General features: G+C 48.6%; 2 long non-coding RNA genes across 2 annotated transcripts in view; one reads left to right on the top strand and one right to left on the bottom strand.

Annotated features, from left to right (window-relative positions):
* Positions 1 to 402: 402 nt before the first annotated feature.
* Positions 403 to 27,971, bottom strand: part of LOC310901947 — a 152,764-nt gene continuing 125,195 nt past the window's right edge. The window contains exon 2 of the long non-coding RNA XR_014586326.1: positions 403 to 24,574. This is a non-coding gene — a long non-coding RNA (uncharacterized lncRNA). The remainder of the gene's footprint in view (positions 24,575 to 27,971) is intronic.
* The window catches only part of LOC310901946, a 160,802-nt gene continuing 149,588 nt past the window's right edge, over positions 16,758 to 27,971 (top strand). Inside the window, exon 1 of the long non-coding RNA XR_014586325.1 lies at positions 16,758 to 17,156. This is a non-coding gene — a long non-coding RNA (uncharacterized lncRNA). The remainder of the gene's footprint in view (positions 17,157 to 27,971) is intronic.

Raw genomic sequence — 27,971 nt, 5'->3', positions numbered from 1 at the left:
CCCCCTTGAATTCACTCGTAGGCCAGTCCGAGTGTTAGGAGAAGGAGGATCACTACAGTTCAGGTGAGGGTCATTAGGGGGGATTGGAGTTGGACGGCTCATGGCAGGGGGAGTAGGAGGGCGATTTCTAGGTCGAATAGGACGAACAGGATGGCTACTGAGGAAGAATCGGACTGAGAATGGTAATCGAGCAGATCCAAGTGGGTCGAATCCACATTCGTACGGTGAGAGTTTCTCTGAGTCGGGGTTTATTTGGGCGAGTCAGAAGTTTAATGCGGTTAGGGCGGCGCTTAGGATTGATGATAGGGCGAATATGAACATGAGTGCGTTCATTGCTCTCCTCTGGGTTTATACCAGATTCTAGAGATTGGAAGTCAATTGTAATTAATATACTAGAAGAGCAAGATCCTCATCAGTAGATGGTTATGTAGAGGAATAGTCAGATGACGTCTACGAAGTGTCAGTATCAGGCTGCTGCCTCGAATCCGAAGTGGTGGTCTGATGTAAAGTGGAACTTGATCAGTCGGAAGAGGCAGACGGTCAGGAAGGAGGATCCGATGATTACGTGGAGTCCGTGGAATCCAGTGGCAACGAAGAAGGTAGATCCGTAGACGCTATCGGCGATTGAGAATGGGGCTTCGTGGTATTCTATTGCTTGTAGGGCTGTGAAGTAGAATCCCAGGAGGATCGTTAGGGTTAGGGCGTGGATGGCGTGTTTTCGGTTTCCTTCTGTGATGCTGTGATGGGCTCACGTTACGGTAACGCCTGAGGCTAGTAGGATGGCTGTGTTTAGTAGGGGGACTTCTATCGGGTTGAGTGGTTTAATTCCTGTTGGGGGTCATTGGCCTCCTAGTTCTGGGGTTGGGGCCAGGCTCGAGTGGAAGAACGCTCAGAAGAACCCTAAGAAGAAGAATGCTTCGGATGTGATGAAAAGGATTATGCCGTATCGTAGGCCTTTTTGGACTGTGGGAGTGTGATGGCCTTGGAAGGTGCTTTCTCGTACAATGTCTCGTCATCATTGGAGTATTACTAGGAGTATTGAGATGAGGCCTAGGGTTAGTAGTATGGATGAGTTGTAGTGGAATCACATGATTAATCCTGAGGTTGTGAGTAGGGCGGCGGCTGCCCCGAAGATTGGTCAAGGGCTTGGGTCAACTATGTGGTATGAGTGTGCTTGGTGTGCCATTAGATGTTTTCTTGTAAGTATAGGCTTAGAAGGAGCACGAAGACGTAGGCCTGGATTATGGCTACTGCTACTTCTAGGATGGTTAGGAGTAGTAGGATGATTATTGTTAGGATGGATACTGCAGGAAGGGTGGGTATTAATGCAATGGAGGCTGTAGAGATGAGTTGGATGAGTAAGTGTCCTGCTGTAAGGTTGGCTGTAAGGCGGACTCCGAGGGCTAGGGGGCGGATTAGTAGGCTGGTTGTTTCGATCAGGATTAGTGCGGGGATTAGGGGTGTAGGGGTACCTTCGGGTAATAGGTGGGCTAAAGAGGCTGATGGTTGGTTTCGTAGGCCTGTTAGTAGTGTGGCGAGCCATAGTGGGAAGGCTAGGGCTATGTTCATAGATAGTTGGGTGGTTGGGGTGAATGTATATGGAAGGAGGCCTAGAAGGTTGATTGTAAGAAGTATGATTATTAGGGATGTAAATATTATGGCTCATTTGTGGCCATTTTTGTTGAGTGGGACTATTAGTTGTTTTGTGATTAGGTGAAGGAGTCATGTTTGGATAGTAGAAAGGCGGTTGTTGATTCATCGGTTGTTTGGGGACGGGAATAGTAGGGCTGGGAAGAGTAGGGATAGTAGGATTAAGGGGATGCCGAATAGATTGGGGCTGGAAAATTGGTCAAAGAAGCTTAGGTTCATGGTCAGGATCATGGTGTGGGTTTGGTAGTGAGGGAGGTCTTATTTGATGGGGGGTTGGTTGTGGTGAAGGCTAGTAGTTTTGGTTGGATGAGGAGTGCTAGGGTTAATCAGGTTATAATTATGATTGAAAATCATGGTGCGGGGTTAAGCTGTGGCATATCATTAAGGAGGGGGAAGTCCCTCTTTGGCTAGCTTAAAAGGCTAGTGCTGTTGCATAGCTTCTTAATGATTAGGATGATGATAGAAGGGACGATCAGGCCTCGAAATGTGGGAGTGGGGTTGATTCTACTACAATGGGTATGTAGCTGTGATTAGCCCCGCAAATTTCTGAGCATTGTCCGTAAAAAATCCCAGGCCGGGTGGTAATGAATGAAGTTTGGTTTAGTCGGCCTGGGATTGCGTCTGTTTTAACTCCGAGCGTTGGGACTGCTCAGGAGTGGAGTACGTCTCCTGCAGTAATGATCACGCGGATGGGGGATTCTATTGGGATAACTACGCGGTGGTCAACTTCTAGCAGTCGGAAGTGGCCGTTGGGTAAGTCTGGGGTGGGCACTATGTAGGAGTCGAATGATAGGTCTTTGAAGTCTGTGTATTCGTAGCTTCAGTATCATTGGTGGCCGATGGCTTTTAGGGTGAGGTCTGGTTCATCGATTTTGTCCATTATGTAGAGGATTTGTAGGGATGGGAGGGCGAGGAGTACCAGGACGATAGCAGGTAGGATTGTCCAGATCAGCTCTACTTCTTGGGCGTCTACAGCATTGGACGAGAGTTTTTCTGTTAGTATGTGGGCTAAAAGGTAGAGAACTAGGCTGCAGATAGCTAGGGCAACGATTAGGGCGTGGTCGTGGAATTCAACGAGTTCTTCTATGATGGGTGATGAGGCGTCTTGGAATCCTAGTTGGGAGTGGTTGGCCACATGAGATGTACAGGATTTTTACCTGTGATTTAGTCTTGACAAGGCTATGTAATTGGTTTACTAACGTCTCATAAGAAAGAAGCATGAGCGGTTAATGCAGTTGGCTTGAAACCAGCATGTGAGGGTTCAATTCCTTCCTTTCTTGTACTTGGACGAAGGCCGGTTCCTCGAAAGTATGGCATGGGGGAGGGCAGCCGTGGATTCATTCAACGTTTGTGGTAGTTAGTTCTGGTTGTAGGACTTTTCGTTTGGCCGAAAAGGCTTCTCAGATGATGAATATTAGTATGATTACGGCTACTATTGAGATTAGGGAGCCGATGGAGGAAATGGTGTTTCATAGTGTGTAGGCGTCGGGATAGTCCGAGTATCGTCGGGGTATTCCTGCTAGGCCTAGGAAGTGCTGGGGGAAGAACGTTAGGTTTACTCCTGTAAATATTACCCCGAAGTGGGCTTTTGCTCATGTTTGGTGTAGGGTAAACCCAGTGAGTAGTGGGAATCAGTGAGTAAATCCTGCTAGAGGCCATCCTAGTATAGGTAGAAGGTAAGTAAGGCCAATTTGGGGCTGTAAACTAGGATGATGGCGATTCAGCCTAAGTGGGAGATGGACGAGAAGGCTAGGATTTTGCGTGTTTGTGTTTGGTTCAGTCCTATTCAGCCTCCTAGTGCTGTTGAGGCTAGGGCCATGGCGGTGAGTAGAGCTGGGTCGAGGGATTTGGATGTTAGTAGGAGCAGGGTTAGTGGGGGGAATTTTATGAGGGTCGAGAGTAGCAGGGCTGTTATTAGTGGCGATCCTTGTAGTACTTCTGGGAATCAGAAGTGAAATGGCACTAGGCCCAGTTTAATAGCGATTGCTGCTGTCAGTAGTAGACAGGAGGTTGGGTGGTTTATTTGTGTGATGTCTCATTGGCCGGTGACTCAGGCATTGGTTATGCTAGAGAATAGGACCAGGGCGGAAGCAGCTGCTTGGGTTAGGAAGTATTTCGTTGCGGCTTCTACTGCTCGTGGGTGGTGGGATTTGGCAATTAGGGGAATGATGGCTAGTGCGTTGATCTCCAGTCCTGTCCAGGCCAGAACTCAGTGGTTGCTGGAAATTGTGATTGTGGTGCCCAAGATGAGGCTGAAGGTTATGATTGGGGTCGCGTAAGGGTTCATTAGTAGAGGAGGGGGTTAAACCATCATTTTCGGGGTATGGGCCCGATAGCTTGATTAGCTGACTCTACTAGAAAATAATATAAGGGAAGTATGGAGAATTTTGATTTCTCTTGTGTGGGTTCAATTCCTACTTTTCTAAGGTCAACAGGAAATGAGAGGGCTGTTATACCTCTATGTTCACTTTATCATAGTGACCCTTTGTAGTTCAGGCACATTTCCTTATGTAAGGAGGTAGGCCTGCATAGCAGATAGGTATGCTGATGTGTCAGAGGCACAGAGCTAGTGTGAGGGGTAGGAAGTTTTTTCATAGTAGGTGCATTAGTTGGTCATATCGGAATCGTGGGTATGAAGCTCGGACCCATAAGAAACCAGAAGATAGTAGGAGGACTTTTGTGGCTAGGATGACGGGGAATAGTTCTGTGGGTGGCCCTAGGGCGCTTGGGTTTAGGAATATGATGGCTGTAAGTGTATTTATTAGCATAATGTTCGCATATTCAGCTAGGAAGAATAAGGCGAAGGGTCCTGCGGCGTATTCAACGTTAAACCCTGAGACTAGCTCAGATTCACCCTCTGTGAGGTCAAAAGGAGCTCGGTTTGTCTCTGCTAGGGTGGATACGTATCATATTATTGCTAGGGGTCATGAGGAGAAAATGAAGTATAGAGGCTCCTGTGCGACGGCAAAGGAGCTGAGTGTGTAGCTTCCGCTTAGTATGATTATTGATAGCAGGATTATGGCCAGTGTCACTTCGTATGAAATGGTCTGTGCTACTGCCCGTAGGGCTCCGATTAGTGCGTATTTTGAGTTCGAGGCTCAGCCTGATCATAGGACTGAGTAGACGGCTAGGCTTGACATGGCTATTAGGAAGAGAACTCCGAGGTTTAGATCTGCTAGGGGAAATGGGAGTGGTAGTGGTGCTCAAGTGGTGAGGGCTAGGACAAGGGCTAGTATTGGTATCAGAATGAATAGAAGTGGGGAAGAGGTAGAGGGTCGGATGGGCTCTTTGGTAAATAGTTTCAGTCCGTCCGCAAATGGTTGAAGTAGGCCAAAAGGCCCGACAACGTTAGGGCCTTTGCGGGATTGTATGTAGCTTAGGATTTTCCGTTCTACTAGGGTTAGGAAGGCTACGGCAATCAGGATTGGGATGATGTATAGGAGGGATATAACGAGGCAGCTTAGTGTTGTTATTTGAATCATGGGTGAAGCTAGGGAGAGGATTTGAACCTCTGGGGAAAGGGCTTAAGCCTTCTGCACTTGCCGGGCTCTGCCACTCTAGCTGGTCCTTTTCTAGGATTGAAAGTGGTGGGGGAAGGCCCTCTTCACGGTTTAGTTGGTTTCACTGCTTAGAGGGGGGGGGCGTGCTTGTGGTATTGGCCCCACTTTCCCGGTCCTTTCGTACTGGGGAGAGTGTGTCATAGATAGAAACCGACCTGGATTGCTCCGGTCTGAACTCAGATCACGTAGGACTGTTAATCGTTGAACAAACGAACCCTTAATAGCGGCTGCACCATTAGGATGTCCTGATCCAACATCGAGGTCGTAAACCCCCCTGTCGATATGGGCTCTTGAGGGGGATTGCGCTGTTATCCCTGGGGTAGCTTGGTCCATTAATCAATTATATTGGGTCTGGTCACTGTTAGCACTTTGAGGGGTAGCTCTAGGTAAAGAGGTATGGTCTTGTTTTTGGAGGATTTGTTCTCCTCCAAGGTCGCCCCAACCGAAAAATATCGACCAGGCTCTGCGATGGTAGTGGCCCCAGTGGGGTTGATTGAGGATTCGCGGTGGTCGTTGATTTTTAAGTTCCACAGGGTCTTCTCGTCTTATGTTCACATCCCCGCTTTTGCACGGGGAGATCAATTTCACTGATTATCTGTGAGAGACAGTTAAGACCTCGTTTAGCCATTCATACAAGTCTCGATTTATGGGACAATTGATTGCGCTACCTTTGCACGGTTAGGATACCGCGGCCGTTAAACCTAAGTCACCGGGCAGGCATCACCTTCAATACTTGTTTAATTTGCTGAAGGCTATGTTTTTGGTAAACAGTCGGGCCTTATTAATTTGCCGAGTTCCTTTCACAGATTTTAATCGCTCTTATAGGCGCTCCTGAGTCGGGTTAACAGGGTTAGTTAATACGTGGTCTTGTAGGGGTTTTTGTATCTGTCTAGGTCTGTTAATAATGTTTCTATGTAAGCTTGCGCCGTTAGAGGGGTGTGGCCCTGAGTTACTTATTTTAGCATTAATTCTCCTATATTCATAGGTTGACCTGTTTGTGATAAGGGAATCATCTTATTTTGGTATTTTTAGGTGGTGGAGCTTTGACGCACTCTTTTTTGATGGCTGCTTTAGGGCCCACGGTAGGATCAGTAGTAAGAATTATCCGCTAGTCGAGGTTGTGTCCTTTTTTAATGGAGCTGTCCCTCCATTAAATAGCTCTTAATCATCTCATTAGGGTTCAGGATGTCCGGTAGGGAGGATTAAGGGGGAACTTAGATTCGTTTCACAGGTAACCAGCTATCACCCAGCTCGGTTGGCTTTTCACCTCTACTGACAAGTCATCCCACTCTTTTGCAACAGAGACGGGTTCGCTCTCTTTAACTGCTTGAAAGTAGCTCGCTTGGGTTTCGGGGGGGCAAACTTTAGTTCACTTTGCTTGGTTGTTCTCGCTAAACCATGATGCAAAAGGTACAAGGGTTGATCTTTGCTGTCTGTCGCTTTGATTGTTTCACTGCTATTTCATCTTTCCCTTACGGTACTGGGGTCTCTATCGCGTCTAAGTGTCTTTTCTATCGCCTATACTAAGACTGTAAAATGCTTTAGTTTAATTAGTTTAGTAAATTCTTTAGTTTTGGTGTACTATTTGTGTGGTTGAGCTAGAGGGGGGGCTTCAAGACGATCCGGTCTAGTAGATATCTTTCAGGTGTAAGCTGAGTGCTTTGGTGTTATAGCTACGTCTTGATATTCTAAGTACACCTTCCGGTACACTTACCTTGTTACGACTTACCTCATCTTCAGCGTATTTATGGTATTAGTTATGTGGGATGTGGCTTTTGAGGAGGGTGACGGGCGGTATGTACGTGCCCCAGGGCCGGCTTAAAGTAGGCTCTATTGTCCCACTTTACTGCTAAATCCGCCTTCCAGAAGTGGTTTCACGCTTCTTTCCGTGTGCCCTATGAATAGGGAATGTAGCCCATTTCTTCCACTCCATAGGCTATACCTTGACCTGTCTTATTAGCGGGGTGCTATTGTGTCCACTGTTGTGCTCTCATTCGAGGTGGGCTGGCGACGGCGGTATGTAGGCTGTGTTGGCAAGGGGTGGTTGGGTTAATCGGGGATTATCGATTGTAGAACAGGCTCCTCTAGGTGGGTTTGGGGCACCGCCAAGTCCTTAGAGTTTTAAGCGTTTGTGCTCGTAGTTCTCTGGCGGATACTTCGGTAAAGTAAGTATCAAGATTTAGGGCCAGGCATAGTGGGGTATCTAATCCCAGTTTGGGCCCTGGCTTTCGTGGGTTTAAATCAGTCGTTAGTTCCTAAGATCATCTTAATGGTGTGTTTAGGTGCATCTTGGGCTTATGACAGCTCAGTTGCATTTTGATCTTAGTTAGCTAGGATAGGCATTTTACCACTCTTTACGCCGTGTCAATAGGACGGTTGATTTGGGTTTCTTGTATGACCGCGGTGGCTGGCACAAGATTTACCAACCCTTGAAGTTAGGCTGTTGCTATAACTAAGTCAAGTTTGCACTCATTGCTTAATGTTAATTACTGCTGAATACCCGTGGGGGCGTGGCTTAGCGAGGCGTCTTGGGCTACTACTTGGGTGTGCCTGATACCCGCTCCTCAAGGCCTGTATGGGGGTAGGTGGTCGAGGGCGTTTACACTGGGGCGCGGATACTTGCATGTATATATTTAGCAAAAACCAACCGTAAGGTTAGGACTAAGTCTTTTGTCCGCAGGCATGTTTTATGCCATCTTGGCAACTTCAGTGCCATGCTTTGTGTTAAGCTATGTGGACGGGGGTGTGGTTAGCTGATAGTTGAGTGGTGAGTGAGAGTGAAGTATATGAAATTATTGCTTGTGTTTACTATTTTTAGTACTGGAGTTTCTCTAAGTCCTAGGACTAGGAGGAAATGGTGTTTCATAGTGTGTAGGCGTCGGGATAGTCCGAGTATCGTCGGGGTATTCCTGCTAGGCCTAGGAAGTGCTGGGGGAAGAACGTTAGGTTTACTCCTGTAAATATTACCCCGAAGTGGGCTTTTGCTCATGTTTGGTGTAGGGTAAACCCAGTGAGTAGTGGGAATCAGTGAGTAAATCCTGCTAGAATGGCAAAGACGGCGCCTATGGATAGGACGTAGTGGAAGTGGGCAACTACGTAGTACGTGTCGTGCAGGGCGATGTCTAGGGAAGAGTTTGCAAGAACGATTCCTGTTAATCCTCCGATGGTAAATAGGAAGATAAATCCTAGAGCTCATAGTATTGGGGGGGTCTCATTTGATTGTTCCTCCGTGCAGGGTGGCTAGTCAGCTAAATACTTTGATTCCGGTAGGGATGGCAATGATTATAGTGGCTGATGTAAAGTAGGCTCGGGTATCAACGTCTATTCCTACTGTAAACATGTGGTGAGCTCAGACGATGAATCCTAGGAAGCCGATGGATAGTATGGCTCAGACTATTCCCATGTAGCCGAAGGGCTCCTTTTTGCCTGAGTAGTACGTGACTACGTGTGAGATGATTCCGAACCCCGGTAGGATCAGAATATAGACTTCTGGGTGTCCGAAGAATCAGAATAGGTGTTGGTACAGGATTGGGTCTCCTCCTCCAGCGGGGTCGAAGAATGTGGTGTTTAGGTTTCGATCAGTTAGTAATATTGTAATACCGGCGGCGAGTACGGGGAGTGATAGAAGGAGTAGGATGGCGGTAATTAGTACGGATCAGACAAATAGTGGGGTTTGGTATTGTGAGAGTGCGGGGGGTTTTATGTTGATGGCTGTGGTGATAAAGTTGATGGCCCCAAGGATGGAGGAGATACCGGCTAAGTGGAGTGAGAAGATAGCCAGGTCTACTGAAGCTCCGGCGTGGGCAAGGTTACCTGCTAGGGGAGGGTAGACAGTTCAGCCTGTGCCGGCGCCAGCTTCTACAGTGGATGAGGCTAGTAGGAGGAGGAATGATGGGGGGAGGAGTCAAAAGCTTATGTTGTTTATTCGCGGGAATGCTATGTCGGGGGCACCGATTATGAGGGGGACTAATCAGTTGCCGAATCCTCCGATCATGATGGGTATGACTATAAAGAAGCTTATTACAAAGGCGTGAGCGGTAACGATTACATTGTAAATTTGGTCGTCGCCTAGGAGAGTTCCTGGTTGTCCTAGTTCTGCGCGGATTAATAGGCTGAGTGCGGTGCCGACTATTCCTGCTCATGCCCCGAAGATGAGGTACAGGGTGCCAATATCCTTATGGTTAGTGGAAAATAGTCATCGGTTGATGAAGGTGACGGGTAAGATGGCTGAGTGTTGAAGCGTTAGGCTGTAGTCCTTTTTACAGAGGTTTAATTCCTCTTCTTATCGGCTCTGTAGTGAAATTCATGTTGAGTTGCAAGCTCATCGATGCGCACTAGGGTGCGTCAGGGTCTTTGTAGGCAGAAGCCAATTGGTTTAGGCATTTAGCTGTTAACTAGAGTTTTGTGGGATCGAAGCCCATCTGTCTAGGGAGGCTTTAGCTTAATTAAAGCGTCTGACTTGCATTCAGAAGATACAGGTTAATATTCTGTAAGTCTTAATGTGCAGAAACTAAGAGGGTTTAACTCTTGTTTAAGGCTTTGAAGGCCTTCGGTTTGGGGTGTTATCCTAAGTTTCTAGACAATGGCATGTATTATTGGGGACAGGGGAAGTAAGAGGATTGATAGTGAGGCAAGGACCGCAGTAGGTGTGCTTGGGGCTTTGCTAGTGTATCATTGTTTTATGTGGTTAGAGGAGTTGGGGGGAAGGGTAATTGTTGAGTGGTATGCGAGGCGTAGGTAGAAGAAGAGGCTGAGCAGTGATAGCATGGCAATTGCCATGGCTGCTGGTGTTATTTCCTGTTTAGTTAGTTCTTGGATGATAAGTCACTTTGGTATAAAGCCTGTTAATGGGGGGAGGCCTGCTAGGGATAAAAGTACTAGTATTAGGGTGGCGTTTAGCACTGGGGTTTTTGTTCATGAGGTTGTGATCATGGATAGGTTAAGGGCTTTGATTTTGTTAAGGGCTAGGAATACGGCTGATGTTATGATTGTGTATAGGTAGAAGGTAAGTAAGGCCAATTTGGGGCTGTAAACTAGGATGATGGCGATTCAGCCTAAGTGGGAGATGGACGAGAAGGCTAGGATTTTGCGTGTTTGTGTTTGGTTCAGTCCTATTCAGCCTCCTAGTGCTGTTGAGGCTAGGGCCATGGCGGTGAGTAGAGCTGGGTCGAGGGATTTGGATGTTAGTAGGAGCAGGGTTAGTGGGGGGAATTTTATGAGGGTCGAGAGTAGCAGGGCTGTTATTAGTGGCGATCCTTGTAGTACTTCTGGGAATCAGAAGTGAAATGGCACTAGGCCCAGTTTAATAGCGATTGCTGCTGTCAGTAGTAGACAGGAGGTTGGGTGGTTTATTTGTGTGATGTCTCATTGGCCGGTGACTCAGGCATTGGTTATGCTAGAGAATAGGACCAGGGCGGAAGCAGCTGCTTGGGTTAGGAAGTATTTCGTTGCGGCTTCTACTGCTCGTGGGTGGTGGGATTTGGCAATTAGGGGAATGATGGCTAGTGCGTTGATCTCCAGTCCTGTCCAGGCCAGAACTCAGTGGTTGCTGGAAATTGTGATTGTGGTGCCCAAGATGAGGCTGAAGGTTATGATTGGGGTCGCGTAAGGGTTCATTAGTAGAGGAGGGGGTTAAACCATCATTTTCGGGGTATGGGCCCGATAGCTTGATTAGCTGACTCTACTAGAAAATAATATAAGGGAAGTATGGAGAATTTTGATTTCTCTTGTGTGGGTTCAATTCCTACTTTTCTAAGGTCAACAGGAAATGAGAGGGCTGTTATACCTCTATGTTCACTTTATCATAGTGACCCTTTGTAGTTCAGGCACATTTCCTTATGTAAGGAGGTAGGCCTGCATAGCAGATAGGTATGCTGATGTGTCAGAGGCACAGAGCTAGTGTGAGGGGTAGGAAGTTTTTTCATAGTAGGTGCATTAGTTGGTCATATCGGAATCGTGGGTATGAAGCTCGGACCCATAAGAAACCAGAAGATAGTAGGAGGACTTTTGTGGCTAGGATGACGGGGAATAGTTCTGTGGGTGGCCCTAGGGCGCTTGGGTTTAGGAATATGATGGCTGTAAGTGTATTTATTAGCATAATGTTCGCATATTCAGCTAGGAAGAATAAGGCGAAGGGTCCTGCGGCGTATTCAACGTTAAACCCTGAGACTAGCTCAGATTCACCCTCTGTGAGGTCAAAAGGAGCTCGGTTTGTCTCTGCTAGGGTGGATACGTATCATATTATTGCTAGGGGTCATGAGGAGAAAATGAAGTATAGAGGCTCCTGTGCGACGGCAAAGGAGCTGAGTGTGTAGCTTCCGCTTAGTATGATTATTGATAGCAGGATTATGGCCAGTGTCACTTCGTATGAAATGGTCTGTGCTACTGCCCGTAGGGCTCCGATTAGTGCGTATTTTGAGTTCGAGGCTCAGCCTGATCATAGGACTGAGTAGACAGCTAGGCTTGACATGGCTATTAGGAAGAGAACTCCGAGGTTTAGATCTGCTAGGGGAAATGGGAGTGGTAGTGGTGCTCAAGTGGTGAGGGCTAGGACAAGGGCTAGTATTGGTATCAGAATGAATAGAAGTGGGGAAGAGGTAGAGGGTCGGATGGGCTCTTTGGTAAATAGTTTCAGTCCGTCCGCAAATGGTTGAAGTAGGCCAAAAGGCCCGACAACGTTAGGGCCTTTGCGGGATTGTATGTAGCTTAGGATTTTCCGTTCTACTAGGGTTAGGAAGGCTACGGCAATCAGGATTGGGATGATGTATAGGAGGGATATAACGAGGCAGCTTAGTGTTGTTATTTGAATCATGGGTGAAGCTAGGGAGAGGATTTGAACCTCTGGGGAAAGGGCTTAAGCCTTCTGCACTTGCCGGGCTCTGCCACTCTAGCTGGTCCTTTTCTAGGATTGAAAGTGGTGGGGGAAGGCCCTCTTCACGGTTTAGTTGGTTTCACTGCTTAGAGGGGGGGGGCGTGCTTGTGGTATTGGCCCCACTTTCCCGGTCCTTTCGTACTGGGGAGAGTGTGTCATAGATAGAAACCGACCTGGATTGCTCCGGTCTGAACTCAGATCACGTAGGACTGTTAATCGTTGAACAAACGAACCCTTAATAGCGGCTGCACCATTAGGATGTCCTGATCCAACATCGAGGTCGTAAACCCCCCTGTCGATATGGGCTCTTGAGGGGGATTGCGCTGTTATCCCTGGGGTAGCTTGGTCCATTAATCAATTATATTGGGTCTGGTCACTGTTAGCACTTTGAGGGGTAGCTCTAGGTAAAGAGGTATGGTCTTGTTTTTGGAGGATTTGTTCTCCTCCAAGGTCGCCCCAACCGAAAAATATCGACCAGGCTCTGCGATGGTAGTGGCCCCAGTGGGGTTGATTGAGGATTCGCGGTGGTCGTTGATTTTTAAGTTCCACAGGGTCTTCTCGTCTTATGTTCACATCCCCGCTTTTGCACGGGGAGATCAATTTCACTGATTATCTGTGAGAGACAGTTAAGACCTCGTTTAGCCATTCATACAAGTCTCGATTTATGGGACAATTGATTGCGCTACCTTTGCACGGTTAGGATACCGCGGCCGTTAAACCTAAGTCACCGGGCAGGCATCACCTTCAATACTTGTTTAATTTGCTGAAGGCTATGTTTTTGGTAAACAGTCGGGCCTTATTAATTTGCCGAGTTCCTTTCACAGATTTTAATCGCTCTTATAGGCGCTCCTGAGTCGGGTTAACAGGGTTAGTTAATACGTGGTCTTGTAGGGGTTTTTGTATCTGTCTAGGTCTGTTAATAATGTTTCTATGTAAGCTTGCGCCGTTAGAGGGGTGTGGCCCTGAGTTACTTATTTTAGCATTAATTCTCCTATATTCATAGGTTGACCTGTTTGTGATAAGGGAATCATCTTATTTTGGTATTTTTAGGTGGTGGAGCTTTGACGCACTCTTTTTTGATGGCTGCTTTAGGGCCCACGGTAGGATCAGTAGTAAGAATTATCCGCTAGTCGAGGTTGTGTCCTTTTTTAATGGAGCTGTCCCTCCATTAAATAGCTCTTAATCATCTCATTAGGGTTCAGGATGTCCGGTAGGGAGGATTAAGGGGGAACTTAGATTCGTTTCACAGGTAACCAGCTATCACCCAGCTCGGTTGGCTTTTCACCTCTACTGACAAGTCATCCCACTCTTTTGCAACAGAGACGGGTTCGCTCTCTTTAACTGCTTGAAAGTAGCTCGCTTGGGTTTCGGGGGGGCAAACTTTAGTTCACTTTGCTTGGTTGTTCTCGCTAAACCATGATGCAAAAGGTACAAGGGTTGATCTTTGCTGTCTGTCGCTTTGATTGTTTCACTGCTATTTCATCTTTCCCTTACGGTACTGGGGTCTCTATCGCGTCTAAGTGTCTTTTCTATCGCCTATACTAAGACTGTAAAATGCTTTAGTTTAATTAGTTTAGTAAATTCTTTAGTTTTGGTGTACTATTTGTGTGGTTGAGCTAGAGGGGGGGCTTCAAGACGATCCGGTCTAGTAGATATCTTTCAGGTGTAAGCTGAGTGCTTTGGTGTTATAGCTACGTCTTGATATTCCAAGTACACCTTCCGGTACACTTACCTTGTTACGACTTACCTCATCTTCAGCGTATTTATGGTATTAGTTATGTGGGATGTGGCTTTTGAGGAGGGTGACGGGCGGTATGTACGTGCCCCAGGGCCGGCTTAAAGTAGGCTCTATTGTCCCACTTTACTGCTAAATCCGCCTTCCAGAAGTGGTTTCACGCTTCTTTCCGTGTGCCCTATGAATAGGGAATGTAGCCCATTTCTTCCACTCCATAGGCTATACCTTGACCTGTCTTATTAGCGGGGTGCTATTGTGTCCACTGTTGTGCTCTCATTCGAGGTGGGCTGGCGACGGCGGTATGTAGGCTGTGTTGGCAAGGGGTGGTTGGGTTAATCGGGGATTATCGATTGTAGAACAGGCTCCTCTAGGTGGGTTTGGGGCACCGCCAAGTCCTTAGAGTTTTAAGCGTTTGTGCTCGTAGTTCTCTGGCGGATACTTCGGTAAAGTAAGTATCAAGATTTAGGGCCAGGCATAGTGGGGTATCTAATCCCAGTTTGGGCCCTGGCTTTCGTGGGTTTAAATCAGTCGTTAGTTCCTAAGATCATCTTAATGGTGTGTTTAGGTGCATCTTGGGCTTATGACAGCTCAGTTGCATTTTGATCTTAGTTAGCTAGGATAGGCATTTTACCACTCTTTACGCCGTGTCAATAGGACGGTTGATTTGGGTTTCTTGTATGACCGTGGTGGCTGGCACAAGATTTACCAACCCTTGAAGTTAGGCTGTTGCTATAACTAAGTCAAGTTTGCACTCATTGCTTAATGTTAATTACTGCTGAATACCCGTGGGGGCGTGGCTTAGCGAGGCGTCTTGGGCTACTACTTGGGTGTGCCTGATACCCGCTCCTCAAGGCCTGTATGGGGGTAGGTGGTCGAGGGCGTTTACACTGGGGCGCGGATACTTGCATGTATATATTTAGCAAAAACCAACCGTAAGGTTAGGACTAAGTCTTTTGTCCGCAGGCATGTTTTATGCCATCTCGGCAACTTCAGTGCCATGCTTTGTGTTAAGCTATGTGGACGGGGGTGTGGTTAGCTGATAGTTGAGTGGTGAGTGAGAGTGAAGTATATGAAATTATTGCTTGTGTTTACTATTTTTAGTACTGGAGTTTCTCTAATAAGTTTAAGTTATTTTGTATGTGTTTGTGTGTATATATACATCGTTCCGATGATGTCATGGAAGGGATGATTAATGGAGTTTTAGAGGTAGTTTGCTGGGATTGGGCGATGAAGGTTTATGCTACATGGTGGTTAGCGAAAGTTTACTGGTTTAGTTTGTGAAGCGCAGGGGTTGCGCTTAATGATTTGTTGTTTTGTGCTATGTCCAACGAGCATTCATCCAATAGCCCCATTTAACCCGGAGGGTGGAGGTAACATTAACTGAATGTGGTCAAAGTGCATCAGTGTCAGGATGATTCCCCATATACGCCAACCGTCTCATCGAGGGACCCTTGAAATATAGGATAGGCCGTGAGGCAGGTGTGTCCAGGCTTAGATTGTGGGACCCCCGAGATCACTGGGAATAGCCACCTGTGAGGTAACCCCGGAAAAAATAAGAGGAACCAGAGGCGCCAAAAAGCTGGAACATGCCGCGATTACGCATTGAGAAGGTGAAAGTACTCACAGATGCCACTTTGAAGGGCAAGGAGGGGTGAGTGAACCCAATGGATGGCCCTGACCGAGGAACCAGAGGCGCAAAAATGTGAGGAGGGCGAGGGGTTTAGGGGGAACGTATGGGCCTGAAGCTAGTCATACCGGACATTATGTGCAACGGGTTGCTGATTTCACGTGAGGAGTACGATTAATAAATCCGTCTGATACGAACTGCATGAGATATGTGGTGGAGAGTTGTTGTTGGAGCATGTCCTGTGAGCATTCATTAAAATGGGGTCTTGTTATGCGCTTGAGTGGAGTTGTATTGGGTGTTGTGGGGTATGGTCCTAGAACATTCATGCCGGGTGGTTTGGTAGGAGTGTGGTTAAGGGTTTAATGGCCGTGTACATGTATGGGTTTAGCACCTGCTTATAAGATAGTCCGTATATAATGTATATTACTGGTACTATAGTATGTATGTATATGGGGTATATAAATTTATGCACAAATATGCATAACCAAATACCCCCGCCTCGGGGGGGGAGGGGGGGGGGGTTAAGCATAATGGCATAGATGGGGTAGAATTATTGGGGGCTTGCGGTTAGTTCCTGTAGTTGAGAACAATGGCGGCTTTTCGAGCCGCAGGCCTCGGGTAGTGTCCGGGCAGGAATAATGACTTATTTTATGTTTTTTTTAGGGATTTGCTTTGCGGTGGGTGTTTTGGGTGTGGCGTCGAATCCTTCGCCGTATTATGGGGTTGTTGGTTTGGTGTTAGCGTCTGTGGCGGGGCGCGGGTGGTTGCTGGGCCTTGGGGTTTCGTTCGTGGCTTTAGTGCTGTTTATGGTGTATTTGGGGGGTATGCTGGTGGTGTTTGTTTATTCAGTAGCTTTAGCAGCGGAGCCTTTCCCTGGGGCTTGGGGGGATTGACGGGTGATTGGATGTGCAGTAGCGTTTGTGGCAATTGTTTTTGGGGGGTTGGTGTTTGGGGGGTTTATGGGGGCTTGGAAGTTCGGGGTTTCTACTGTGAATAATGTTGGGGTGTTTGTTGTTCGGTCGGATTTTAGTGGAGTTTCCATGTTTTATTCACATGGGGCAGGGATGTTTTTAGTGGCGGGTTGGGGGCTGTTGTTGACTTTGTTTGTTGTATTGGAGCTTGTGCGGGGGTTGTCGCGGGGTGCTATTCGGGCGGTTTAGGGGTTAGGGTCAGAGAATAGTTTATTGAAAATGCCAGCTTTGGGAGCTGGAGATAAAGGTTTGAGTCCTTTTTTTCTGAGTTTGGGGTACTCTAAGAAGTGGTAAGTCTTCAATCTTTGGTTTACAAGACCAATGTTTTTATAAACTATTAGAGTATTTAGCAGTTGAGTATTTTGTTTTCTAGGGCGCTTGCGGCGGGGAGGAGAAATAGGAGGATAGTGAAGTAGGCGATTGAAGCGAGTTGGCCGATGATGATGAATGGGTGTTCGACGGGTTGGCTTCCTACTCATGTTAGGACGAGGAGGTCGGCAACTAGTACTCAGAATAGGAGCTGGGAGAGTGGTCGGAATGTTATTGCTCGTTGTTTTGATTTGTGCAGGAATGGGATTAGGAATAGGATCAGTACGGAGGCGGCCAGTGCTAATACGCCTCCTAGTTTATTTGGGATTGAACGTAGGATGGCGTAGGCGAATAGGAAGTATCATTCTGGCTTGATGTGTGGTGGGGTTACTAGCGGGTTTGCTGGGGTGAAGTTTTCTGGGTCTCCCAGGAGGTTAACCGCTCATGCTTCTTTCTTATGAGACGTTAGTAAACCAATTACATAGCCTTGTCAAGACTAAATCACAGGTAAAAATCCTGTACATCTCATGTGGCCAACCACTCCCAACTAGGATTCCAAGACGCCTCATCACCCATCATAGAAGAACTCGTTGAATTCCACGACCACGCCCTAATCGTTGCCCTAGCTATCTGCAGCCTAGTTCTCTACCTTTTAGCCCACATACTAACAGAAAAACTCTCGTCCAATGCTGTAGACGCCCAAGAAGTAGAGCTGATCTGGACAATCCTACCTGCTATCGTCCTGGTACTCCTCGCCCTCCCATCCCTACAAATCCTCTACATAATGGACGAAATCGACGAACCAGACCTCACCCTAAAAGCCATCGGCCACCAATGATACTGAAGCTACGAATACACAGACTTCAAAGACCTATCATTCGACTCCTACATAGTGCCCACCCCAGACTTACCCAACGGCCACTTCCGACTGCTAGAAGTTGACCACCGCGTAGTTATTCCAATAGAATCCCCCATCCGCGTGATCATTACTGCAGGAGACGTACTCCACTCCTGAGCAGTCCCAACGCTCGGAGTTAAAACAGACGCAATCCCAGGCCGACTAAACCAAACTTCATTCATTACCACCCGGCCTGGGATTTTTTACGGACAATGCTCAGAAATTTGCGGGGCTAATCACAGCTACATACCCATTGTAGTAGAATCAACCCCACTCCCACATTTCGAGGCCTGATCGTCCCTTCTATCATCATCCTAATCATTAAGAAGCTATGCAACAGCACTAGCCTTTTAAGCTAGCCAAAGAGGGACTTCCCCCTCCTTAATGATATGCCACAGCTTAACCCCGCACCATGATTTTCAATCATAATTATAACCTGATTAACCCTAGCACTCCTCATCCAACCAAAACTACTAGCCTTCACCACAACCAACCCCCCATCAAATAAGACCTCCCTCACTACCAAACCCACACCATGATCCTGACCATGAACCTAAGCTTCTTTGACCAATTTTCCAGCCCCAATCTATTCGGCATCCCCTTAATCCTACTATCCCTACTCTTCCCAGCCCTACTATTCCCGTCCCCAAACAACCGATGAATCAACAACCGCCTTTCTACTATCCAAACATGACTCCTTCACCTAATCACAAAACAACTAATAGTCCCACTCAACAAAAATGGCCACAAATGAGCCATAATATTTACATCCCTAATAATCATACTTCTTACAATCAACCTTCTAGGCCTCCTTCCATATACATTCACCCCAACCACCCAACTATCTATGAACATAGCCCTAGCCTTCCCACTATGGCTCGCCACACTACTAACAGGCCTACGAAACCAACCATCAGCCTCTTTAGCCCACCTATTACCCGAAGGTACCCCTACACCCCTAATCCCCGCACTAATCCTGATCGAAACAACCAGCCTACTAATCCGCCCCCTAGCCCTCGGAGTCCGCCTTACAGCCAACCTTACAGCAGGACACTTACTCATCCAACTCATCTCTACAGCCTCCATTGCATTAATACCCACCCTTCCTGCAGTATCCATCCTAACAATAATCATCCTACTACTCCTAACCATCCTAGAAGTAGCAGTAGCCATAATCCAGGCCTACGTCTTCGTGCTCCTTCTAAGCCTATACTTACAAGAAAACATCTAATGGCACACCAAGCACACTCATACCACATAGTTGACCCAAGCCCTTGACCAATCTTCGGGGCAGCCGCCGCCCTACTCACAACCTCAGGATTAATCATGTGATTCCACTACAACTCATCCATACTACTAACCCTAGGCCTCATCTCAATACTCCTAGTAATACTCCAATGATGACGAGACATTGTACGAGAAAGCACCTTCCAAGGCCATCACACTCCCACAGTCCAAAAAGGCCTACGATACGGCATAATCCTTTTCATCACATCCGAAGCATTCTTCTTCTTAGGGTTCTTCTGAGCGTTCTTCCACTCGAGCCTGGCCCCAACCCCAGAACTAGGAGGCCAATGACCCCCAACAGGAATTAAACCACTCAACCCGATAGAAGTCCCCCTACTAAACACAGCCATCCTACTAGCCTCAGGCGTTACCGTAACGTGAGCCCATCACAGCATCACAGAAGGAAACCGAAAACACGCCATCCACGCCCTAACCCTAACGATCCTCCTGGGATTCTACTTCACAGCCCTACAAGCAATAGAATACCACGAAGCCCCATTCTCAATCGCCGATAGCGTCTACGGATCTACCTTCTTCGTTGCCACTGGATTCCACGGACTCCACGTAATCATCGGATCCTCCTTCCTGACCGTCTGCCTCTTCCGACTGATCAAGTTCCACTTTACATCAGACCACCACTTCGGATTCGAGGCAGCAGCCTGATACTGACACTTCGTAGACGTCATCTGACTATTCCTCTACATAACCATCTACTGATGAGGATCTTGCTCTTCTAGTATATTAATTACAATTGACTTCCAATCTCTAGAATCTGGTATAAACCCAGAGGAGAGCAATGAACGCACTCATGTTCATATTCGCCCTATCATCAATCCTAAGCGCCGCCCTAACCGCATTAAACTTCTGACTCGCCCAAATAAACCCCGACTCAGAGAAACTCTCACCGTACGAATGTGGATTCGACCCACTTGGATCTGCTCGATTACCATTCTCAGTCCGATTCTTCCTCAGTAGCCATCCTGTTCGTCCTATTCGACCTAGAAATCGCCCTCCTACTCCCCCTGCCATGAGCCGTCCAACTCCAATCCCCCCTAATGACCCTCACCTGAACTGTAGTGATCCTCCTTCTCCTAACACTCGGACTGGCCTACGAGTGAATTCAAGGGGGCCTAGAATGAGCAGAATAACAGAAAGTTAGTCTAACCAAAAAGATAGCTGGTTTCGACCCAGCAGATTACAGCCAACCCTGTAACTTTCTTATGTCGCCCCTACATTTAAGCTTCTACTCAGCCTTCATTTTCAGCGGACTAGGACTAGCCTTCCACCGAACCCACCTAGTATCCGCCCTACTATGCCTTGAAAGCATAATATTATCGATATTCGTAGGCCTATCAATATGATCCATCGAAAACCAAGTCTCCTCATTCACCATGGTACCAATTCTCATGCTAACCTTCTCAGCGTGTGAGGCGGGCACAGGCCTGGCCATCCTAGTAGCCTCCACCCGCACACATGGCTCCGACCATCTACACAACCTAAACCTCCTGCAATGCTAAAAATCATCCTACCCACAATCATACTTCTTCCAACAGCCCTGCTGTCTCCACCAAAATTTCTATGGACTAACACCACCTTATACAGCCTCCTAATCGCTGCCCTAAGCCTACAGTGATTAATCCCAACCTACTACCCCTACAAATTTTTATCCAACTGAACAGGAATTGACCAAATCTCATCCCCCCTCCTAGTACTATCCTGCTGACTACTCCCACTCATAATCATAGCAAGCCAAAACCACCTGCAACAAGAACCCCTACAACGCAAACGAATCTTTATCTCAACCTTAGTCGCAGTCCAGCCATTCATCCTACTAGCCTTTTCCACCACAGAACTAGCACTATTTTACATCTCATTTGAAGCAACCCTCATTCCCACCCTAATCTTAATCACCCGATGGGGGAACCAACCAGAACGCCTAAGCGCTGGCATCTACCTGCTATTCTACACGCCAGTAAGCTCTCTACCCCTGCTAATCACAATCATACACCTATACGTGAAAATTGGCACCCTGCACCTGCCAACCCTACAACTAACCCACCCAACCCTATCCACCTCATGGACAGGAATACTATCAGGTCTAGCACTGCTCATAGCATTCATAGTAAAAGCCCCACTATACGGCCTACACCTCTGACTGCCAAAAGCCCACGTAGAAGCACCCATCGCAGGCTCAATACTCCTCGCCGCCCTACTACTAAAGCTAGGAGGATACGGAATTATACGAGTCACTCTATTTATGGGCCCACTGTCCAACCTCCTGCACTACCCCTTCCTAACCCTGGCCCTATGAGGCGCCCTAATGACTAGCTCAATCTGCCTACGACAGACAGACCTAAAATCACTAATCGCTTATTCATCCGTTAGCCACATAGGCCTAGTTATCGCCGCAGGAATAATCCAAACCCACTGATCATTCTCAGGGGCAATGATCCTAATAATTTCCCATGGACTAACTTCCTCCATACTATTCTGCCTAGCCAACACAAACTATGAACGTACGCACAGCCGAATTCTACTACTCACACGAGGCCTACAACCTCTCCTACCACTCATAGCTACCTGATGATTGCTGGCCAATCTAACAAACATAGCCTTACCCCCAACAACAAACCTCATAGCAGAGCTAACCATTATAATCACCTTATTCAACTGATCTGCCTTCACGATCATCCTAACAGGAATCGCAACCCTACTAACCGCCTCCTACACCTTATTCATACTACTAATGACCCAACGAGGCTCAATCCCCTCCCACATCACATCTATGCAAAACTCAACCACGCGAGAACACCTGCTCATAACACTCCACATTATCCCAATATTCCTCCTAATCCTCAAACCCGAACTGATCTCCGGAATCCCCTCATGCAAGTATAGTTTAAACCAAACATTAGACTGTGATTCTAAGAATAGAAGTTCAAACCTTCTTACCTGCCGAGGGGAGGGTTTAACCAACAAGAGCTGCTAACTCTTACATCTGAGCCTAAAACCTCAGCCCCCTTACTTTTAAAGGATAACAGCAATCCACTGGTCTTAGGAACCACCCATCTTGGTGCAAATCCAAGTAAAAGTAGTGAACCCCACACTACTAATCAACTCCCTCACACTACTCACGCTGACAATCCTCCTAACCCCAATCATCCTGCCATTTCTATTTAAAAACTTTAAAAACACCCCACAAGCCACCACCCGCGCTGTTAAAACCGCATTCCTAATTAGCCTAGCCCCTACAACCGCATTCATCTACTCGGGAGTAGAATCTGTCACCTGCCACTGGGAGTGAAAATTCATTATAAACTTTAAAATCCCCCTGAGCCTAAAAATAGACCAATACTCAATAACATTTCTTCCAATCGCCCTATTTGTAACATGATCAATCCTACAATTCGCCATATGATACATGGCCTCAGAGCCATACGTAACAAAATTTTTCACCTACCTACTGACATTCCTAGTCGCCATACTCCTCCTAACAACCGCAAACAACATATTCCTCCTATTCGTAGGCTGGGAAGGAGTACGAATCATGTCCTTCCTTCTCATCGGCTGATGACAAGGCCGAGCAGATGCCAACACCGCCGCCCTACAAGCCGTAATCTACAACCGAATCGGAGACATCGGACTGATCCTGAGCATAGCATGACTAGCTTCAACATTCAACACCTGAGAGATCCAACAAGCCGTACACCCCCACCAAACCCCAATCCTCCCCCTCATAGGATTAATCCTCGCAGCCGCAGGAAAATCCGCCCAATTTGGACTCCACCCATGACTGCCCACAGCAATAGAAGGCCCCACCCCAGTATCAGCCCTACTGCACTCCAGTACCATAGTAGTAGCCGGAATCTTCCTGCTCATCCGCATGCACCCCCTGCTAGCCACCAACCAGACAGCCCTAACTGCCTGCCTATGCCTAGGTGCTCTATCAACCCTATTCGCTGCCACATGCGCCCTAACCCAAAATGACATCAAAAAAATCATTGCTTTCTCAACATCTAGCCAACTAGGACTAATAATAGTCACTATCGGACTAAACCTCCCACAACTAGCCTTCCTACACATCTCAACCCATGCCTTCTTTAAAGCCATACTATTCCTATGCTCAGGGTCTATCATCCACAACCTAAACGGAGAACAAGATATCCGAAAGATAGGAGGCCTACAGAAAATACTCCCAGTCACTACTTCCTGCCTAACCATCGGAAACCTGGCGCTGATAGGAACCCCATTCCTAGCCGGATTCTACTCAAAAGACCTCATCATCGAAAGCTTAAACACATCATACCTAAATACTTGAGCCCTACTCCTAACCCTTATAGCCACAGCATTCACCGCAACCTACAGCATCCGCATAACCATCCTAGTCCAAGCTGGACAAACCCGAATCCCCCCAATAGTATCAATAAACGAAAACAACCCACTAATCACCGCCCCCCTAACCCGACTCGCCCTAGGCAGCATTACAGCAGGAATAATCATTACCTCTTTCATCACACCAACCAAAACCCCCCCAATAACCATACCCCTTATCACCAAAACCGCTGCCATCCTCATAACAATCCTAGGAATCATCCTAGCCCTAGAACTATCGAACATAACACACACCCTCACTCACCCCAAACCAAACCCCCTCATAAACTTCTCCTCTGCATTAGGGTACTTCAACCCCCTAGTACACCGATTCTTCTCCAAAAACCTACTAGAAAAGGGACAAAACATTGCCCTACACTTGATCGACCTCTCCTGACTCAAAAAAATAGGGCCAGAGGGCCTTGCTGAACTACAAGTAGCCGCAAGCAAAGCCGCAACCTCAATACACACAGGGCTAATTAAGGCCTACCTAGGATCCTTCGCCCTCTCCATCCTGGTAATAATCCTAATAACACACAGACTCACTAATGGCCCCTAACATCCGCAAATCCCATCCCCTACTAAAAATAATCAACAACTCCCTAATCGACCTACCCGCCCCCTCCAACATCTCTGCCTGATGAAACTTCGGCTCCCTTCTAGCCATCTGCTTAGCCACACAAATCCTAACAGGCCTGCTACTAGCCATACACTACACCGCAGACACTTCACTCGCCTTCTCCTCAGTAGCTCACACATGCCGAGACGTCCAGTACGGATGGCTCATCCGCAACCTCCACGCCAACGGTGCTTCGCTCTTCTTTATCTGCATCTACTTACACATCGGACGAGGCCTCTACTACGGCTCCTACCTATACAAAGAAACCTGAAACACAGGAGTAATCCTCCTACTCACCCTAATAGCAACTGCCTTCGTAGGGTATGTCCTACCATGAGGACAAATGTCATTCTGAGGGGCCACCGTAATCACCAACCTATTCTCAGCCATCCCGTACATTGGGCAAACTCTAGTAGAATGAGCCTGAGGAGGATTCTCAGTAGACAATCCAACCTTAACCCGATTCTTCGCCATCCACTTCCTACTGCCCTTCCTAATTGCAGGAATCACCCTAGTCCACCTAACCTTCCTACACGAATCAGGCTCAAATAACCCACTAGGAATCGTATCAGACTGCGACAAAATCCCATTCCACCCATACTTCTCCATTAAAGACAGCTTAGGGCTTACCCTAATAATCACCCCTCTAATAGCACTAGCCCTATTTTCACCGAACCTCCTGGTTCTTGGAATCCTAGTTGGGAGTGGTTGGCCACATGAGATGTACAGGATTTTTACCTGTGATTTAGTCTTGACAAGGCTATGTAATTGGTTTACTAACGTCTCATAAGAAAGAAGCATGAGCGGTTAATGCAGTTGGCTTGAAACCCATCCCCAGTGGTGCAAGTGCACTCTCTGAACTCACTGAAGTGCATTCCCAGTGGTGCCAGTGCACTCTCTGCACTCACTGCACTGCATCCCCAGTGGTGCCAGTGCAATCTCTGGACTCACTGCAGAGCATCCCCAGTGGTGCCAGTGCACTCTGTGGACTCACTGTAGTGCATCCCCAGAGGTGCCAGTGCACTCTCTGGACTCACTGCACTGCATCCCCAGTGGTGTCAGTGCAATCTCTGGACTCACTGCAGTGCATCCCCAGTGGTGCCAGTGCACTCTCTGGACTCACTGCACTGCATCCCCAGTGGTGCCAGTGCACTCTCTGGACTCACTGCACTGCTTCCCCAGTGGTGCCAGTGCACTCTCTGGACTCACTGCACTGCATCCCCAGTGGTGACAGTGCACTCTCTGGACAAACTGAAGTGCATCCCCAGTGGTGCCAGTGCACTCTCTGCACTCACTGCACTGCATGTCCAGTGGTGCCAGTGCGCTCTCTGGAGTCACAGCACTGCATCCCCAGTGGTGCCAGTGCAATCTCTGGACTCACTGCACTGCATCCCCAGTGGTGCCAGTGCACTCTCTGGACTCACTGAAGTGCATCCCCATTGGTGCCATTGCACTCTCTGCACTCACTGCACTGCATCCCCAGTGGTGCCAGTGCACTCACTGGACTGACTACACTGCATCCCCAGTGGTGCCAGTGCGCTCTCCGGAGTCACAGCACTGCATCCCCAGTGGTGCCAGTGCACTCACTGGACACACTGTACTGCATCACAGGTGGTGCCAGTGCACTCTCTGCACTCACTGCACAGCATCCCCAGTGGTGCCAGTGCATTCACTGGACTCACTGGACTGCATCACCAGCGGTGCCAGTGCACTCTCTGGACTCACTGCAGTGCATCCCCAGTGGTGCCAGTGCAGTCTCTGGACTCACTGCACTGCATCCCCAGTGGTGCCAGAGCACTCTCTGGACTCACTGCACTGCATCCCCAGTGGTGCCAGTGCACTCTCTGGACTCACTGCACGGCATCCCCAGTGGTGTCAGTGCACTCTCTGGACTAAGTGCACTGCATCCCCAGTGGTGCCAGTGCACTCTCTGGACTCACTGCAGTGCATCCCCAGTGGTGCCAGTGCACTCTCTGGACTCACTGCACTGCATCCCCAGTGGTGCCAGTGCAATCTCTGGACTCACTGTAGTGCATCCCCAGTGGTGCCAGTGCACTCTCTGGACTCACTGCAGTGCATCCCCAGTGGTGCCAGTGCACTCTCTGGACTCACTGCAGTGCATCCCCAGTGGCGCCAGTGCACTCTCTGGACTCACTGCACTGCATCCCCAGTGGTGCCAGTGCACTCTCTGCACTCACTGCACTGCATTCCCAGTGGTGCCAGTGAAGTCTCTGGACTCACTGCACGGCATCCCCAGTGGTGTCAGTGGACTCTCTGGACTAAGTGCACTGCATCCCCAGTGGTGCCAGTGCACTCTCTGGACTCACTGCAGTGCATCCCCAGTGGTGCCAGAGCACTCTCTGGACTCACTGCACTGCATCCCCAGTGGTGCCAGTGCACTCTCTGGACTCGCTGCACGGCATCCCCAGTGGTGTCAGTGCACTCTCTGGACTAAGTGCACTGCATCCCCAGTGGTGCCAGTGCACTCTCTGGACTCACTGCAGTGCATCCCCAGTGGTGCCAGTGCACTCTCTGGACTCACTGCACTGCATCCCGAGTGGTGCCAGTGCAATCTCTGGACTCACTGTAGTGCATCCCCAGTGGTGCCAGTGCACTCTCTGGACTCACTGCAGTGCATCCCCAGTGGTGCCAGTGCACTCTCTGGACTCACTGCAGTGCATCCCCAGTGGCGCCAGTGCACTCTCTGGACTCACTGCACTGCATCCCCAGTGGTGCCAGTGCACTCTCTGCACTCACTGCACTGCATTCCCAGTGGTGCCAGTGAAGTCTCTGGACTCACTGCACTGCATCCCCAGTGGTGCCAGTGCACTCTCTGGACTCACTGCACTGCATCCCCAGTGCTGCCAGTGCACTCTCTGGACTCACTGCACTGCATCCCCAGTGGTGCCAGTGCACTCTCTGGACTCACTGCACTGCATCCCCAGTGGTGCCAGTGCACTCTCTCGAGTCACTGCACTACATCCCCAGTAGTGCCAGTGCACTTCACTGGACTCACTGTACTGCATCATCGGTGGTGCCAGTGCACTCTCTGGACTCACTGTACTGCATCCCCAGTGGTGCCAGTGCACTCTCTGGACTCACTGCACTGCATCCCCACTGCTGCCAGTGCACTCTCTGGACTCACTGCACTGCATCCCCAGTGGTGCCAGTACACTCTCTGGACTCACTGCACTGCATCCCCAGTGGTGCCAGTGCACTCTCTCGAGTCACTGCACTACATCCCCAGTAGTGCCAGTGCACTTCACTGGACTCACTGTACTGCATCATCGGTGGTGCCAGTGCACTCTCTGGACTCACTGCACTGCATCCCCAGTGGTGCCAGTGTACTCTCTGGACTCACTGTACTGCAGGCCCAGTGGTACCAGTGCACTCACTGGACTCACTGTACTGCATCACCAGTGGTGCCAGTGCACTCTCTGGACTCACTGGACTGCATCCCCAGTGGTTCCAGTGCATTCACTGGACTCACTGTACTGCATCTCCAGTGGTGCCAGTGCACTCTCTGGACTCACTGCAGTGCATCCCCAGTGGTGCCAGTGAGCTCTCTGGACTCACTGCACTGCATCCCCAGTGGTGCCAGTGTACTCACAGGATTCACAGCACTGCATCCCCAGTGGTGCTAGTGCAGTCTCAGGACTCACTGCACTGCATCCCCAGTGGTGCCAGTGCACTCTCTGGACTCACTGAAGTGCATTCTCAGTGGTGCCAGTGCACTCTCTGGGCTCACTGAAGTGCATCCCCAGTGGTGCCAGTACACTCACTGGACTCACTGCACTGCATCCCCAGTGGTGCCAGTGCACTCTCTGGACTCACTGCACTGCATCCCCAGTGGTGCCAGTGCACTCTCTGGACTCACTGGACTGCATCCCCAGTGGTGCCAGTGCACTCTCTGGACTCACTGCACTGCATCCCCAGTGGTGCCAGTGCACTCTCTGGACTCACTGCACTGCATCCCCAGTGGTGCCAGAGCACTCTCTGGACTCACTGCACTGCATCCCCAGTGGTGCCACTGCACTCTCTGGACTCACTGCACTGCATCCCCAGTCGTGTCA

This window comes from Anser anser (assembly GCF_964211835.1).
Source record: "Anser anser genome assembly, chromosome: 6".
In the NCBI taxonomy this organism is placed as follows: Eukaryota; Metazoa; Chordata; class Aves; order Anseriformes; family Anatidae; genus Anser; species Anser anser.
This window is presented reverse-complemented; position numbering and strand designations above follow the sequence as displayed.